The 18884-nt window shown below is 29.8% G+C and overlaps 1 protein-coding gene across 1 annotated transcript in view; it reads left to right on the top strand.

The window, feature by feature from the left end:
• The first annotated feature begins 5558 nt into the window (after positions 1-5558).
• LOC109599226 (elongator complex protein 3) overlaps positions 5559-18884 on the top strand; it is a 62314-nt gene continuing 48988 nt past the window's right edge. Inside the window, exon 1 of the mRNA XM_020015185.2 lies at positions 5559-5574. The gene's annotated coding sequence lies outside the window, so the exon portion shown is untranslated. The remainder of the gene's footprint in view (positions 5575-18884) is intronic.

Genomic DNA, 18884 nt, shown 5'->3' with positions numbered 1-18884 from the left:
ATTTTATCGCATTATTTCTTAGTTTTCAAATCTAGCTTTGATTAGATCATTGGTTATTAGGAAATTTAAAGACCGACAGTTCTTAAAGGACCAATCATCATTGACTTCTTTATTTTTAAACAAATTACCATTTTATCACATTATCTCTTAGTTTCCCAATCTGACTTTGCTTAGGTCATTGATTATAAGGAAATTTAAAGACCAACAGCTCTTTACCATCATCATTGACTTCATTATTTCTAAATAAATTACCATTTTGTCACATTATTTCTAAGTTTTCAAATCTGGCTTTGCTTAGACCATTGGGTATTAGGAAATTTAAAGACCAACAGTTTTTAAAGGACCAATCATCATTGACTTCTTTATTTTTAAACAAATTACCATTTTATCCTATTATCTCTTAGTTTCCCAATCTGACTTTGCTTAGGTCATTGATTATAAGGAAATTTAAAGACCAACAGCTCTTTACCATCATCATTGACTTCATTATTTCTAAATAAATTACCATTTTGTCATATTATTTCTTAGTTTCCAAATCTAGCTTTGTTTATATCATTGGTTATTAGGAAATTTAAAGACCAACAGTTCTTAAAGGACCAATCATCATTGACTTCTTTATTTTTAAACAAATTACCATTTTATCACGTTATCTCTTAGTTTTCCAAACTGACTTTGCTTAGGTCATTGGTTATAAGGAAATTTAAAGACCAACAACTCTTTACCATCATCTTTGACTCCTTTATTTCTAAATAAATTACCATTTTATCGCATTATTTCTTAGTTTTCAAATCTAGCTTTGATTAGATCATTGGTTATTAGGAAATTTAAAGACCGACAGTTCTTAAAGGACCAATCATCATTGACTTCTTTATTTTTAAACAAATTACCATTTTATCACATTATCTCTTAGTTTCCCAATCTGACTTTGCTTAGGTCATTGATTATAAGGAAATTTAAAGACCAACAGCTCTTTACCATCATCATTGACTTCATTATTTCTAAATAAATTACCATTTTGTCACATTATTTCTTAGTTTCCAAATCTGGCTTTGCTTAGACCATTGGGTATTAGGAAATTTAAAGACCAACAGTTTTTAAAGGACCAATCATCATTGACTTCTTTATTTTTAAACAAATTACCATTTTATCACATTATCTCTTAGTTTCCCAATCTGACTTTGCTTAGGTCATTGGTTATAAGGAAATTTAAAGACCAACAGCTCTTTACCATCATCATTGACTTCTTTATTTCTAAATAAATTACCATTTTGTCACATTATTTCTTAGTTTCCAAATCTGGCTTTGCTTAGATCATTGGTCATTATGAAATTTAAAGACCAACAGCTTTTAAAGTATCTCAATGACACCTTTATTTTAATTTGTCCCTGCCAATCCAGTACAAATTTGGCAACTCCCCTCCAACAAAAAAACCAGAAAAACAAGAAGCAGTAAAACACAAGCACGACTTTACTGGTGTATTGTGCCGCCTCCAAAAAAATTTATTCGACCAAAAACAACCTGCGTAACAAAACGCATCCTTCTCGATAAGGGTCATTACGATAAGAACGATAGAGGCCCCCCAACCACGGACATGCATCCATGTCCAATAAAACAGTGGGCAGCCGTCCGATTCAACAAAGACTTCTTGGGAGTTTTATCCGCAGTCATCATACTATTTGTCACACTTAAAGATGACGTGCACGTGAAATAATGTCGCTGGTCCGTGGTGCGTGGCGTCGTTAAGTCAAGGGAAAATTCGGAAAGATGGAGGCGAGGAAAATTTAGGTTTATACAACGGGGTGGTCCTGTTACTTAATCGTTTTATTTTCGATTGTTTGGGTCCATTGTAATATTTAGTTACCACTTAACAGATATTATTTTGTGACTTAATCACCCTAACCCCATAGTGCTAAGGAGTGAAATTTAATATAATTATAATAAAATCCTTTTAAATACATCATAAAAAGTTTAATTGTTATGATATAATCGAAATATTGTACATTTACATGACAAATTGTAGGTTAGCACTAAAGTGCTAGTGCCATTTTTATGATTATAAATTTTGTTCCTATAATTATAGTTAGTAAATATATTCAAATGTATTATAATTATGTATAATTCAATTTATTTAAAAAAATTATTTGAATATTTCTTATTGAATGGTAATTATTTTAATTATCCCAATTCTTCGGTGCTAAAAATATCTATAATTTAAAAAGTAAATAACAGTAACTTATAATAATATAAATAATATGGCTAATTAAATAAAAATTACACATAAATTATGGTAAATAATATATAATGTCATTAAATAAATTTAGTAGCACCACAACGACTTTGACTAAATATTACATCATAACTTAAATCTTTAATTAATAATCGACAGGTATAAAATTGAAGAAAAAAAAACAGACTGAAGATTAATTGTTTTAGAATGTGCAAAGTATGATTGACGACTATACCAAATTAATTTATTAAAATGAAGTATCAAATTTATTCTCTAATAGGTCAGAAAGTGATTGAATATATAATTTGACTTCATTAATTTTAGATAGTCAAAATTATAATACTTTCTTATATTGTTGGCTTTTTATCTCCTGTAGTGAACAATAATTTGTTCAAAAAACACTATTTTAAATGATGAAGGATTTTTAATAACATTTTTTGAACAGTTTATATTGTTAGCACTTCAGTGCTAAATATAAAAGAAGAATAGAATAGATTATTCAACTTTAAAAATTTATTTTATTCTGTTTTATCATTATTTTTACATACTAAATGTGACTTTTAAAATAAGTTAACCCTTTGGTGCTAAGTAATAAATTTTTTTATTTCTCAATTGTTCTAAAACAATTAAAAATTAATGAAGGCAACTTAGTTGGGTACAAACAGGAAAAACAACAAACAAAAACATTCCCACAACAAAAATTATCGTATCGAGTTACAGGCAACAAGGGATTAGTTAGATTGTGAGGTACCAGTCGTAATTTAACAACGAATTCGAAATCCAGGGCAACAAATAACAACCCGACAATTTAAATATGTATCCAATTAATTTGCGTTGCCCCAATTAATATGCAAACTAACGACGGAAACCCCTTCAAAACCACTTTGCTACACAATACAGGTAGCAATTTATCGCATTGTGCCCGGTCATTGTGCCGGCCCCCGTATAACCAAAAGCATATGTCGGAGACGCTCCGAACGGCCGTTTGCTGTTGGAAGAAAGAAGATTAAGGGGCCTATCGACACGCTCTTTTTCATCTGTCATTCATCGGACGACAAGGGTTTTACCAGATTAGGGAAAATCACGTCTCCATTATGTCAATGGGATGCCACAGGAACACATTCTCACGCGTGTACCACTTGTTAGCAAACGCCCAAGTGATATGGTAATTGGAGAGCTGTGCCTGTGTTACCGGATTAACTTTTTAATGTTTCGGGACTTATTAGTGAATTAGGTTCGACACGCTCGTCAATCATACTTTGCATAGACGGTCTAAAACGATTAATCTGCAGGTTCCTGGATCATTTTTTTTTACCTTCGAACCTGTCGATTGTTGTTAATTAAGTATTTTTGATGGAGATACAACACCTCTTAAACGATGTCTGTAGTTTGGAAATAATGATGGTTTAATAGTGCTAAATTACTTTAAAAAGCTGTTATAAAGTTTATCTTTCATCAAAATATTCAAATTTCTTAAAAACCTTTTATTTTGAATAATATCTAATTAAAATAAATAATTAAATTAAAATAATACTAAAACTGAATAGTTTCGTATTTCTAAACACTTAACCCTTTGGTGCTAAGTATGAGAAGAATATACGTTACTCTTTTTTATACGTCATTAAAATGATTTTAAATGTTTATAATGGGTTTTGAAAGGAACAATTACAATTTTGAAAATAATTAATTCTTGGCACTTAAGTGCTAAAATAATACCAGAACTGAATATTTTCTTTCCTGTTTATAGAACGCATAAAACATATTTTTCAATTTATTAATATTTGTTAATATAAGTTAACCCTTTGGTGCTAAGTATGAAAATGAATATTCTCTATATTTTATACAATATTCTTTTTCATGAAAGTAATTAAAATAATTTTAAATGTTTTTAAAGGATTTCCCAAAAGACAATTACAATTTAGAAAATTATTAATTGTTGCCAAATATGCATTAATATTATTATCCTAAAAAGACATAATATATTCAGTATTATATAGCAAAATAAATTTAATAAGCGTGTAATAAAAAAAGGTTATAAAAACATATTTTTATATTATAATTTTAGAATTTAAAATATAATCTAATATAATAATCCATATCCATAAATTAACACTAAAACTGGATATTTTCTTTCGTGTTTTTACAAGGTATAAAATATGTTTATTCATAGATATTTTTTAATATTTTTGATGAGCTATTTTCATCTTCTCTATTTTTAGGGTACTAATTGTGATTTTAGTAAGGTAACCCTTTGGTGCTAAGCATGAAAATAAATATTCTCCACTTTTTATATAATACTCTTTTTCATGAAAGTAATTAAAATAATTTTAAATATTTTTAATGGTTTTTAAAGGAATAATTACAATATTGAAAATTATTAATTGTTGCCACTGAAGTGTTAAATATACATTAATATTATTATCCTAAAAAGACATAATATATTTAATATTAATTTGCAGAATATATTTTAAAAACCTGTAGTAAAAAAGTGTATAAAAATATATTTGTATGTTATAATTTTAGATTTTAAAATATAATATAATACAGTAATCCATATTCCATAAAGTAATACGAAATCTTAATATCTTTTTGTGATTCTAGAAGGTATAAAAGACGTTTTTTCATAAGAGTATATCATCAATATTTAATAAAATATTTGATTAGCTGTTTTTATATTTATCTTCTCTATTTTTAAGGTACTAATTGTGATTTTTAAAGTATGTTAGCCCTTTGGTGCTAAGCATGAAAAAAATATTCTCTAGATTTTATACAATTTTTTTTCATACGTGTGATTAATAAATTTTAAATATTTTTAAAGGATTTTCAAAATAACACTTACAATTTTAAAAATTATTTATTATATTCTCTATTTTTAAGGTGCTAATTGTGATTTTTAAAGTAAGTTAACCCTTTAGTGCTAAGCTTGAAAAAAATATTCTCCAGATTTTATACAATATTTTTTTCATATGATTAATACATTTTAAATATTTTTAAATGATTTTCAAAATAACATTTACAATTTTGAAAATTATTAATTATTAGCACTTAAGTGCTAAATATACTTGAATATTATTATCCCAAAAATATATAATATATTCAATATTATATTGTAGGATAAATTTTATAAGTCTGTTTTAAAATAGGTTATAAAAACATTAACATAACATAACATAATACAGTAATCCATAATCCAGAAAGTAGTACTAAAACTGAATATTTTCTTTGTTTTTAGAAGGTATAAAATACGTTTTTCATAAAAGTACTTCATCAATATTTATTAATATGTTTAATATCCTATTTTTAACTTGATCTTCTCTATTTTTCAGGTTCCAAATGTGATTTTTCAAGTAAGTTAACCCTTTGGTGCTAAGTATGAAAATATGTAGTTTTTATACAATACTATTTTTTATAAAAGTAATTTTATGTGTTTTTAAAGAATATGAAATATGGAAAAATGTTTATAAAAACACATATTTTATTTTACAATTTTAGAATTTAAAATTATATCTAATAGTTTATGACGTATTCTATAAAATAATACCAAAACTGGATATTTTGGTGTTTCTAAAAGGACGTGTTTACCAACACGAAAGTCATAAATACAATTTTTTATACTTTTTGTCGAGAGGTGTTGCATTTAGTTTGAATTACACATAAAAAATATGAACTTATCTAAGATGATTTCGTATTATCATGTTACTTGTACACATTTCTTGAATTATGACGGTATTAATTACTTTTATCTGATCCCTACTTCGTTACTTCTTGGGTGGTTGATGGAAAAAATGAAATCAACATGTTCCACCTTAAGTACCCACACACGTTTTTCAAGACCGTTTAAAACAATTACCTTCCAACTAAGTTGGTAAAATTCGTTCGGGTAAATTATTCAGGGAGCGTACACCTTTCGCGAAATGACACCAAGATTTATTCGGGATCTGATAACAGTCTCGCATTTAGAAACATGCCCGAAGAGCCTTAGATAAAAGACAGAAGGTGTGAACCCTTTGCTTTATTACCACTCCGATCGGACGCCCGATAAACACAAATGGACGCTGAGGAACGTGAAAAGGTGGAAAGGGGGTCAGCATTGTGTTTTTCTAATATTTCACCTTCAGCCACTTCCCGTTCGTCCACTGCTCGCATTATGAATTTGTTTTTAATGATGACGGAAGCCCGGCGGGACAATGACGTTATGGGCACCGTCTAACCCTTTTTACCGTGATCGCAACTCGATATGGCGGAAGGTAAAATGTTTTCAAATACCTGATGTATGGGAAATTAGGTTTTTGTTGGGCTGTTGGATCAAAATATCACTGTTATTATATGGGAACAGTTAAAGAACTATTGAATGAGGTTAATTTTTGAGTTATTAAATGAATCTTGTTTAATTATTGATGTTTTATTAAGTGATTAATCAAAAAACATGTTTTAAATTTGTTTATTTTATTAAATAACTATCTATTAATTAAATCTAAGATGAATGTGACTGGATTTGAACTTCCCACAGAGATTATTAATCACATTATCTTGTTTTCTATATTTTATTATTAATTGGCATTAGAAAAATACTTATTAACATTCAACATTCAGTCTTAGCGTTTAATTAAACCATTAACAAACAATTTGATTAGTATGACTGACGTACCACCTTCAAATAAAAGCAGCTCGTCAACCACAAGGATTATGAATTACTTTTTAATCACAATGGAAGCCCAAAATGTGTCAGATCACTCTAGGAATAAGTTCAACCCTTTCTCCTACATTTGGAACATGATATGGCGGAAGGTAACGAATTTTCAAGTACCTGACGTATGGGAAATGCATCCGTGATGTGTCTGGTATCAGTTACAGATCAAAATATCCAACTAATTATTTGGAAAAGGGTTCAGTCAGACCGTTATCGTGTGAATTTCCAAAAAAAAAAATACAAAAATAAAATCATAATCAAACAATGATCCAATCATAATAAATTCAAGAATCATCCTATTTACCCGTAACGGGCAATAACACGGTCGGTGAGCACGAACGTAATAATTTTTTTGGGGTGGAATGCCCAAAATTTGGGAAGACTCCTGCCAATTTACTATAAAGATAAACGATCCGCTAACTAGAGCATTGTGCAAGAGACGCCCATAATAATAATAATAATGGTGTAGATCCTCCTGTTGTTAACCATTATCGACTTCCGCGTTGCTAGTGGGGTGTCTTTATCCCTTGTTTGAGTGCGTACGGTTCACATAGGGATTCGGCGGGTTGGACGGATGAAAAATTGATTCTTTGTGTATTGGAAATAATAAGATGAAAATTGTCTTATTCATGATACTGTCACGGAAATTGTGAGACCACAATAAAAAAGTCTTCGGATGACAATAAAGAAACATTAATTTTCGCTTTGGTTCCCTCATGTTCTTCGTACTTGAGGACAATATGTTCCAATAAATGGGAAATATACACTTATACACTCTTTGTAGTTTAGTTTTTTGTTATAATTGTTACAAAAAATCTTGAAAAACATTGTTTTTCTAAAAAATTAACCATTAACAAACTTTGATGATTATAAAAAATTAAATTTTGAACTTAATATGGGGTACTTCCACCTCTACTACGAATGACAGCCTCACATCTTCTGTTCATACTCAAAATCTGAGTTCAAATTCTTCCAAATTAGGAGTAGAAGACACTCCACATCCTCTAAGTTATTGGGACGGTTAGGATGGTCCCTTAAACGTCTCCCAAGAATGTCCCAGATATGTTCTACTGGGTTAAGGTCTGGACTGTGAGCTGGCCAGGCCTCAGCATTAATCCCAACATCAGTAAGATAATTTGGGACAACATAGACTGTATTAAGCATTAAGGTTCCCATTATTTATCACCACCAAGTCGGTATGTGCTGTTAAAGAAATGCCTCTCCACACCATAATTGAGCCCCCATTTACGAGGGTGTTTCAAAATTGATACAAACAATGTACTATTTACTTAAATAGAAAATTTTATTAACAAATTTATTTGATGGGAATTCCTGGAAGAAAAAAACTGTTACATGCTCTGTTAGAAAGAAAAGTGATCTCGTCCATTAAAGCCGCCGAATTTGCTGAGCACAGAGGGAAAACGGACGAGCCCCCTGCGTGGGCGTTCTCAAGACAAACACGCGTAGGAAAAGACGAAATACGCGAGTGCAGCCAGCGTCCGACCATTCTGGTCATACGATACTCCCGCGTCATCGCTGGTCCCCGACATGCCCCTGCTTTACAGGAAGTCCAGCCTGCACACACACAACACACACTCGTTTCCAGATCGAATTACCCCACGGAATAATCAAATAATAAGTCTTCGGCGAAGTGCTGAAAATGAAGAAGCCCACTTAACGATTGTGTGATGCCGCATCAGCCCACAAACTATGAGATACTGGGAATAATGTAATGTGTGTGTTAGGAGACTGTTGTGTGGCTGTTTTGGTCTTCGGTGCAATTTTGCTGATGACGGAGTTTTGGGCTGAATCTTCATTTGTCCAACTCCGACTTGGAATATCTTATTCACTTTGAAACGATTCAACTGTGCATCTTTTTAATTTTAGTGAATGTGGAAATATAAAAAAGTGACCCTTTATTTTTGTTTTTAGAGAATTATACAAGGTGTTTCTTAAATAGGTGGTCAAAATATGGAAACAAATGGTTCTCAAACCAGTTCAAATATTATAGAAAATCTATTTTTTCTGAAGAAAATACAACCCTTAAAATTTAAATTTCTTATCTTCATATTTACAAAAAGGAATTTTTAACACTTTTTATACTGGTACTTTTCGTCATTTAAAAATATTATACAGTTCTTAGAATCATGAACAAATTGGCATTATAACAATTTGTTGAAAATTTTAATGAGATTTTGAAAATTATTTTTTACAATTAGATAATTTTATATTTAATACTGATATACAGTTTTAATTCTTCAAATTTACAAAGATGAGTCTTCAACACTTTTTAAACTGGTACTTCTCGTCATTTAAAAATATTATACAGCTCTTAGAAGAATGAATAAATTGGCATTATAACAATTTGTTGGAAATTTTAATGAGACTTTGATAATTATTTTTTACAATTAAATAATTTTATATTTAATACTGAAATACACTTTTATTTCTTCAAATTTACAAAGAGGAGTCTTTAACACTTTTGAAACTGGTACATCTCGTCATTTAAAAATATTAAACAGCTCTCAGAATCATGAACAAATTGGCATTATAACAATTTGTTGAAAATTTTAAAGGAATTGTGATAATTATTTTTTTCAATTAGATAAATTTATATTTAATTCTGATATACACTTTTATTTCTTCAAATTTACAAAGAGGAGTCTTAAACCCTTTTTAAACTGGTACTTCTCGTCATTTAAAAATATTAAACAGCTCTCAGAACCATGAACAAATTGGCATTATAACAATTTGTTAAAAATTTTAAAGGAATTTTGATAATTATTTTTTTTAATTAGATAATTTTATATTTAATACTGATATACACTTTTATTTCTTCAAATTTACAAAGGTGAGTCTTCAACCCTTTTTAAACTGGTACTTCTCGTCATTTAAAAATATTATACATATCTTAGATCTATGAATAAATTGGCATCATAACAATTTGTTGAAAATTTTTATGAGACTTTGATAATTATTTTTTACAATTAAATAATTTTATATTTAATACTGAAATACACTTTTATTTCTTCAAATTTACAAAGAGAAGTCTTAAACCCTTTTTAAACTGGTACTTCTCGTCTTTTAAAAATATTATACAACTCTTAGAACCTTGAACAAATTGGCATTATAACAATTTGTTAAAAATTTGAAAAAGAATTTGATAATTATTTATTCCAATTATATAATTTTTTATTTAATACTGATATATACTTTTATTTCCTATTTACGAAGAGGAGTCTTTAGCACTGGTACTTCTCGGTACTGATACTAAACTGGTACTGATAACTGATAAAATAATTATCAAAATTTCATTAAAATTTTCAATAAATTGTTATTATGCTAATTTGTTCATGGCTCTAATAATTATTATAAAATATTTAGAAGGGACAATCAATTTAAAAAGTCCTAAAACTCTCTCTTGTAAACTCTCTTCAAGTTAGAAGAAATAAAAATGTTATGACTATTAAAGAATGTGAAGAAATTGTAATTAATTAATCTTCTTCTTTAAAATATTTAAAATTAGTGTGTGTTCTTGGTGATTATAATTTAAAAGTGTTTGTTTTTAGGCATAAAAAGTGTTAATACACTATTAATTTAAAACATAGAGTTTTTTTATTGGGCTTGATCCACTCCTGGTGGGCATAATCGTTTTCAACGTGTCTGTTGTGCATTGTATTATTACACGGCGAGAGCCGATTTAGGGTCAGGAGGCAATATATCAACATAAAACCGATAGTATTTTAAATTACCCATTTAATTGAATATCACGGATGCCATAATTTACACACAAATTATTACTAACTACAACGGTCTGCCTATTCATTTTCTAAAATGCGTTCTAATTGTATAATGCCGTATAAAAGTCGTGAGATAAATCAGCCAGATTTGATATATCGGTCTAAACATTGGCCGATACCGGCGTTTGAACTTCTGTGCTCCGTCCACACTGGCTGTAAATCAGGACGATAATGAGACTCGGATGGGTGTTACGGACCGAAGGCGAAGTGTGAACTTGCCCCACGGTTCTTGCAAAACACCCAACAAAATTTTAATCCAAAGTAAACCTTGATTTTAATGTGGGTACTTCAATGAGCAATTTACTAAAGGTCAAGAGGCGATTGCTTTCACCCTTTGAACGCACCCGGTCTAGATCTGTTTCGAAGATAAATTACAAAATAATTCCATCCCTTAGCCGCCACTTACCCGAATCCCCGAGCAATATCCAAAACCTATGTTTAAAGCACCGGAGCGGAGACTCGCCGGCTTCGGTGCTGGCTGGTGTCAAGCTCCATTGAAAACTACCGTTCACTGTCTATTATTCGGGATCTCCTCCTCGTTATTAAAACTCCTCGGGGGGTTGAGGAACCTCAACAGGGCTGGCCGTAGGACTGTTTATTGCGGACATGTGTTACGATGATTGTTGGAAATGACGAAGTCCATGCGGAACCGACGGATTTCCAAGAAGGGGTCATTTTTTAAAAGGGACAGTTTTTGGTTCAAATGTTTGATTAATTCACTGGGGCCGAAGTGTCGTCAATCACTCGAAAGATATTCATTTTTGATTAAAATCAATTTGTCATTTGGAGTCTTTAACACTTTTTAAACTGGTACTTCTCGTCATTTAAAAATATTATACAGCTCCTAGAACCATGAACAAATTGGCATTATAACAATTTGTTGAAAATTTTAAAGAGATTATGATAATTATTTTTTTCAATTAAATAATTTTAAATTTAATACTCATATACACTTTTATTTCTTCAAATTTACAAAGAAGAATCTTTAACACTTTTTTAACTGGTACTTCTCGTCATTTAAAAATATTATACAGCTTTTAGAACCATGAATAAATTGACATTATAACAGTTTGTCGAAAATTTTAAAAAGATTTTGATAATTATTTTTTTCAATTAGATAATTTTATATTTAATACTGATATACACTTTTATTTCTTCAAATTTACAAAGAGGAGTCTTTAACACTTTTTAAACTAGTACTTCTCCTCAATTAAAAACATTATACAGCTCTTAGAACCATGAATAAATTGGCATTATAACAATTTGTTGAAAATTTTAGTGAGATTTTGATAATTATTTTTTTCAAATAAATAATTTTAAATTTAATGCTGATGTACACTTTTATTTCTTCAAATTTACAAAGAGGAATCTTTAACACATTTAAAAATATTATACAGCTTTTAGAACCATGAATAAATTGACATTATAACAGTTTGTCGAAAATTTTAAAAAGATTTTCATAATTATTTTTTTCAATTAGATCATTTTATATTTAATACTGATATACACTTTTATTTCTTCAAATTTACAAAGAGGAATTTTTAACACTTTTTTAACTGGTACTTCTCGTCATTTAAAAATATTATACAGTTCTTAGAACCACGAACAAATTGGCATTATAACATTTTGTTGAAAAATTTTAAAGAGATTTTGATAATTATATTACTCTTATGTATACTATTATTTCTTCAAATTCACAACATATTATTTAACACCTTAAACTGATGTTTACCAGACATTTACAAATACCTTCCAACTCTTAGAACCATACGTTTCAAAAACAGGTATTACATTTTTAATATTAATAAACTTATCTATATAAATATAATTTTTGACCTCACATTATTTATTAATTTATTAAATTCTCAATTTTGTGAACAAACATTTGTTAAAAATTAACAAAAACTGTATTGTAAATTTATCAAAATTATTCTTCAATTAGTACCAATTCTTTCAAAAAATATTTACTAATTAAATTCCTCATTGGACAAATAATCAATTAATCCAGTCAATATTTTTTCACAATCTCTACATGTTAATTAATTTAACACACAGGTTGTTTTTATAAAGAACTTTCCACGACAATGAAATCATTTCCAGGTTGATTAGAATTTGTTAATAATATTATGTTAATCGATTCATTAAACTGGCCGTTAACTCACTAATCGTTTAATAATGTGCAAAAATTCCATCCTTTATGCAAATAAACAATTAACTGTCTTAATAAATTCTCTTCACATACCCATTACAATGATTTATCACGCACATCTTGTTATAGCATAAACGAGATAAAAAAAATTACGCAACGCATAAAACCGTACAAAGAACCGTGGACGGTCGTTGTCAAAATATTTCCTAATTAGAAAATCATCCGTAATTTTTTCGGTAACCCGAATCCGCCGTCGATATTCGATATTTTGGGCAGCACAGGTTCCGAGTCCGACGAACATTTTTCTGCACTCGGAATAATTATTATGTCAGAACGATCAGGGCTCGTTTTGATCCGTCCTAGTTGCTCTTTTGAATCTACAAAGAGCAGAGCGCCGGTCCCTTTCATTATACGATCTAGATAATGGAGATCGGTGTTTTTTTTAGTCGGAGATAACTGTGTTATTTTTTTCGTTGGATGGCTCATTGAACTTCTAAATCTGTTACGGAGGAATTATAATGATTGGGGTTAGGACTATCCCATCAGCAACGTGCATGGACGTCGACAATGAGTGAAAGTGATTTTTAAGGCTTTTTTGGAGATGTGAAAGAGGTTTTTACTTCAATAGTTGAAGAAGTAAGTTAAGACAATGATTGGGAGCGGTTACCTGTTAGAATCAATAACAAGCTTCTTTTCTGTCTGGCGGTAATGCCGATGGTGCCATTAGTCGGTGTACTCACAAACAGGATAAACCAACAATAGACGTCAACGTTATCTTGTTATCGGGGTTTAGTTTTAGCTACTGTCTATGTTTTTGTATTAAAGTTTGTCTGGGCGGATTATCCTCTTGCGGTTGAAGGTTCCATTATGATATGTTCAATTTATTTTGATTATCTACAAAGGGCACCATTGTAGGTAGTAATAAATGAGTAATACATTTCTTTAATTTATTTTATTACTAAAACTTAATATTGACTCTGATGTTGAAATGATGGGGAGAATCGGGGCATTAGTAGATGGTGTCTTGCTGAGAACACAAATCTTGTCTTCTAATTAGCCAAATTATAAAATTCTTCCAAAAAATTAAATGTTAAAACGGTTTCGTAACTCTTATTTTGCTGATAATTTAGAAAAGATCACAAGGCCGAAGTCTTCCTTATTAAAAAAACGAAAGATGATTAAAAATTATTTTGTTGATCTACAAAAGAAGTCATTGTAGGTACCAATAAATAAGTAGTAGAGGTTCAATTTCTTTAATTTATTTTATCACCAAGACTTTCATCCTTGGGCCCCACATCCTGGCACCTTAATACTGACTCTGATGTTGAAATGATGGGGAGAATCGGGGCATTAGTAGATGGTGTCTTGCTGAGAACACAAATCTTGTCTTCTAATTAGCCAAATTATAAAATTCTTCCAAAAAATTAAATGTTAAAACGGTTTCGTAACTCTTATTTTGCTGATAATTTAGAAAAGATCACAAGGCCGAAGTCTTCCTTATTAAAAAAACAAAAGATGATTAAAAATTATTTTGTTGATCTACAAAAGAAGCCATTGCGGGTACCAATAAATGAGTAATACAGGTTCAATTTCTTTAATTTATTTTATCACCAAGACTTTCATCCTTGGGCCCCACATCCTGACACCTTAATATTGACTCTGATGTTGAAATGATGGGAAGAATCGGGGCATTAGTAGATGGTGTCTTGCTGAGAACACAAATCTTGTCTTCTAATTAGCCAAATTATAAAATTCTTCCAAAAAATTAAATGTTAAAACGGTTTCGTAACTCTTATTTTGCTGATAATTTAGAAAAGATCACAAGGCCGAAGTCTTCCTTATTAAAAAAACGAAAGATGATTAAAAATTATTTTGTTGATCTACAAAAGAAGCCATTGTGGGTACCAATAAATGAGTAACACAGGTTCAATTTCTTTAATTTATTTTATCACCAAGACTTTCATCCTTGGGCCCCACATCCTGGCACCTTAATACTGACTCTGATGTTGAAATGATGGGAAGAATCGGGGCATTAGTAGATGGTGTCTTGCTGAGAACACAAATCTTGTCTTCTAATTAGCCAAATTATAAAATTCTTCCAAAAAATTAAATGTTAAAACGGTTTCGTAACTCTTATTTTGCTGATAATTTAGAAAAGATCACAAGGCCGAAGTCTTCCTTATTAAAAAAACGAAAGATGATTAAAAATTATTTTGTTGATCTACAAAAGAAGCCATTGTGGGTACCAATAAATGAGTAATACAGGTTCAATTTCTTTAATTTATTTTATCACCAAGACTTTCATCCTTGGGCCCCACATCCTGACACCTTAATATTGACTCTGATGTTGAAATGATGGGGAGAATCGGGGCATTAGTAGATGGTGTCTTGCTGAGAACACAAATCTTGTCTTCTAATTAGCCAAATTATAAAATTCTTCCAAAAAATTAAATGTTAAAACGGTTTCGTAACTCTTATTTTGCTGATAATTTAGAAAAGATCACAAGGCCGAAGTCTTCCTTATTAAAAAAACGAAAGATGATTAAAAATTATTTTGTTGATCTACAAAAGAAGCCATTGTGGGTACCAATAAATGAGTAATACAGGTTCAATTTCTTTAATTTATTTTATCACCAAGACTTTCATCCTTGGGCCCCACATCCTGACACCATAATACTGACTCTGATGTTGAAATGATGGGGAGAATCGGGGCATTAGTAGATGGTGTTTCGCTGAGAACACAAATCTTGTCTTCTAATTAGCCAAATTATAAAATTCTTCCAAAAAATTAAATGTTAAAACGGTTTCGTAACTCTTATTTTGCTGATAATTTAGAAAAGATCACAAGGCCGAAGTCTTCCTTATTAAAAAAACGAAAGATGATTAAAAATTATTTTGTTGATCTACAAAAGAAGCCATTGTGGGTACCAATAAATGAGTAATACAGGTTCAATTTCTGTAATTTATTTTATCACCAAGACTTTCATCCTTGGGCCCCACATCCTGACACCTTAATATTGACTCTGATGTTGAAATGATGGGAAGAATCGGGGCATTAGTAGATGGTGTCTTGCTGAGAACACAAATCTTGTCTTCTAATTAGCCAAATTATAAAATTCTTCCAAAAAATTAAATGTTAAAACGGTTTCGTAACTCTTATTTTGCTGATAATTTAGAAAAGATCACAAGGCCGAAGTCTTCCTTATTAAAAAAACGAAAGATGATTAAAAATTATTTTGTTGATCTACAAAAGAAGCCATTGTAGGTACCAATAAATGAGTAATACAGGTTCAATTTCTTTGATTTATTTTATCCCCAAGACTTTCATCCTTGGGCCCCACATCCTGACACCATAATACTGACTCTGATGTTGAAATGATGGAGAGAATCGGGGCATTAGTAGATAGTGTCTCGCTGAGAACACAAATCTTGTCTTCTAATTAGCCAAATTATAAAATTTTTTCAAAAAAATAAATGTTAAAACTGTTTCACCACTCTTATTTTGCTGCTTTTGCTAATAATTTACAAAAGCTCAAAAGCTCGAAGCCTTCCTTATTGAAAAAAATTAAAGACGATTAAAAATCCTCATTTATTTCGGACTCCATACTATTTTCCAGCCGTTGCGTCTATCAATACCTCGGTCCGTACACTAAAAACAGCTGTCTGCCAAACGTAACCCGATACTTTTGAGAGGTGTTCTCCGTCCCGCTCCCACCGACGGACCGGGACGTTTCGCGTCGCCTTCGCTCTCATGTCAGAAAAACAAACACATTAAAATGAACAACGTTGTACATTGACAATGGCTATAAATAGACCATACACTTCTATATGGTTTTTAGAGGAGCACGTTATCATCGCACAGCATCTAATAGGACCCTCTGTGAAGGTTCCCTTTCAGCTCCGACCGTTCGTGGATCTTTCATCTTTATACGGTCACTATAGTTTAATTGTGTTATTATTAACGTGACATTTCTGTTGATTATGCCTTACTAACGGTATTGTTAAGGCTAATCATAATAAAGGAGGAAGGAACCAGTTGATACTTGTAATAAGTTAAAATTATTATGTTTCTTTCTATACACCCTGAAAGCTTCTTTATTTATCTTTCTAGACTCTCAATAAGAACAATTCGCATTCATCACCACTGATGTCTAACATCTGTCAAACTCTTATTCAAGGCAAAATTCAATCAACAACTATCTTTTTAGTAAATAAAATATCTTATTTTTAAGGATGAATAAAAGTCTTGATAGTATAAAGGGTTAGATCTTCCACATTTTCTTTCAAAAAGCCAATTTTTTCTTTGTAACACCTTCAGTAAAGTAAATTTTGATGAAACCACACATCACAGCTTAAAATATAACAAAGCAAAGTAAACAATTACTTGTTGGTGACCTGCATCACCGATAGGCCTATTAAAACAACACAAACAATCAGATTAAACGAAATGAAGTAGCATTGGACCACCGATTATGTGTAACACGAGAACATCTCTACGGTCCATTGTGAACGACGGTACGGGAATCCTTAAACGCATTCATTAACCGGGTCCTCCGCTCCACATTGGATTGATTTGGACGAACAATGGGAGACCGGGGCATAAAGGAACCATCGAGGTGTGGGGTGCCGCAAAGCGGTCCGGAATTAATGCCCATTGACAGGCTAATCGCATGGCACGGAGTCTCGGACCGGACCAGACAACTGGTCGACATGCCAACGTTTTCGTTTAGTGGACGGTACAAATTGGGATTTTGTCGGGTTTTGTACGGCGATTGACAAATTGCTGGTGATACGTTTGATTGAGGTGGTGCAGGTTGGGTGTTTTGATTCACTTATTCAATGGGGTGGACAAATTGGTTAACATTGTATATCCAATATGTTTCTAATTGTTTATTACTCTCGCAAATCTGTGAAATTTGTAAAATCGATGAAAACAACAAAAAATTATAATGTTTTTTTAATATTTAAGATAAAAATAAAATCTTTAAAATCGGATAAACCTTATAAATCTTTAATATATACAAAATTTAATTTAATTGAATTAATAGAATCTATAAAATATACAAAATAGGTATAAAAAAAACTTTAGTTTATAATGTTATAAAATTTATAAATCGTAAAACATTTGTAAAATTTATAAAATAGGAAGTTTAAAATATATAAAAATATACAATATATAAATCATATTTTGTCATACCTATAATACCTTTAAAATCAATGAAAAATAATGAATACAAAATTATTAATTTTAAATATTAAAAAATTGTAAAATATATTAAATAAAAGTTAAATATACTAAAAAATTAATGAAAGCGTTTCAACCTACATAATATACAATATACATATTGTATAAAATAGGTAAAAACTTGATTCTAAAATAAATCTATAAAATATTAACATGTACAAAATCTTTTGCATTCAAAATTGACAAAAAAATAAAACCTTTAAAACCTTATGTATAATATATATAGAATTTATAAATTCTTATTTATATAATCTGTAAAATATTCAAAATAAAAAAAATTCTGAACACAATGAATAAAATTGAAAATATCTACAAAATAACTGTACAAAATATTAATAATTATAAACTATTTCGTTTATAAGATTAAAATAAAGTAAAATTTATTAAAATAAAATCAATAAAATATACAATATATATATACAATTTCTAAAACAAAAGTTTAAAATATGTGTAAAGTTTAAAATATCTGTAAAATTAACGAAAACATATCAATTATATCGTCTCTAAACTGGAGACTATCAAAAATGTTAATATCTATAAGTTATTTATAAAATCTATTCCATAAAATCTATGAAATTTTTCAAATTTTATGAATAAAATCTACAAAATATACAAAATATATATTTTTAAAATATATTGTATAAAAAATTTAACATCTGTCAGATTGATGAAACATATAAACTTATAAAATCTATATTTCTAAAGAATCCAAAAAAAAAAAAAATGTAAAATCTTTTGAATAAAATCTATAAAATATACAAAATCTATACAAT

This window comes from Aethina tumida, chromosome 4, assembly GCF_024364675.1.
Source record: "Aethina tumida isolate Nest 87 chromosome 4, icAetTumi1.1, whole genome shotgun sequence".
Lineage (NCBI taxonomy): Eukaryota > Metazoa > Arthropoda > Insecta > Coleoptera > Nitidulidae > Aethina > Aethina tumida.
Note: the sequence above shows the minus strand (reverse complement) of the source record. Positions and strands in the feature narration are given on the sequence as shown.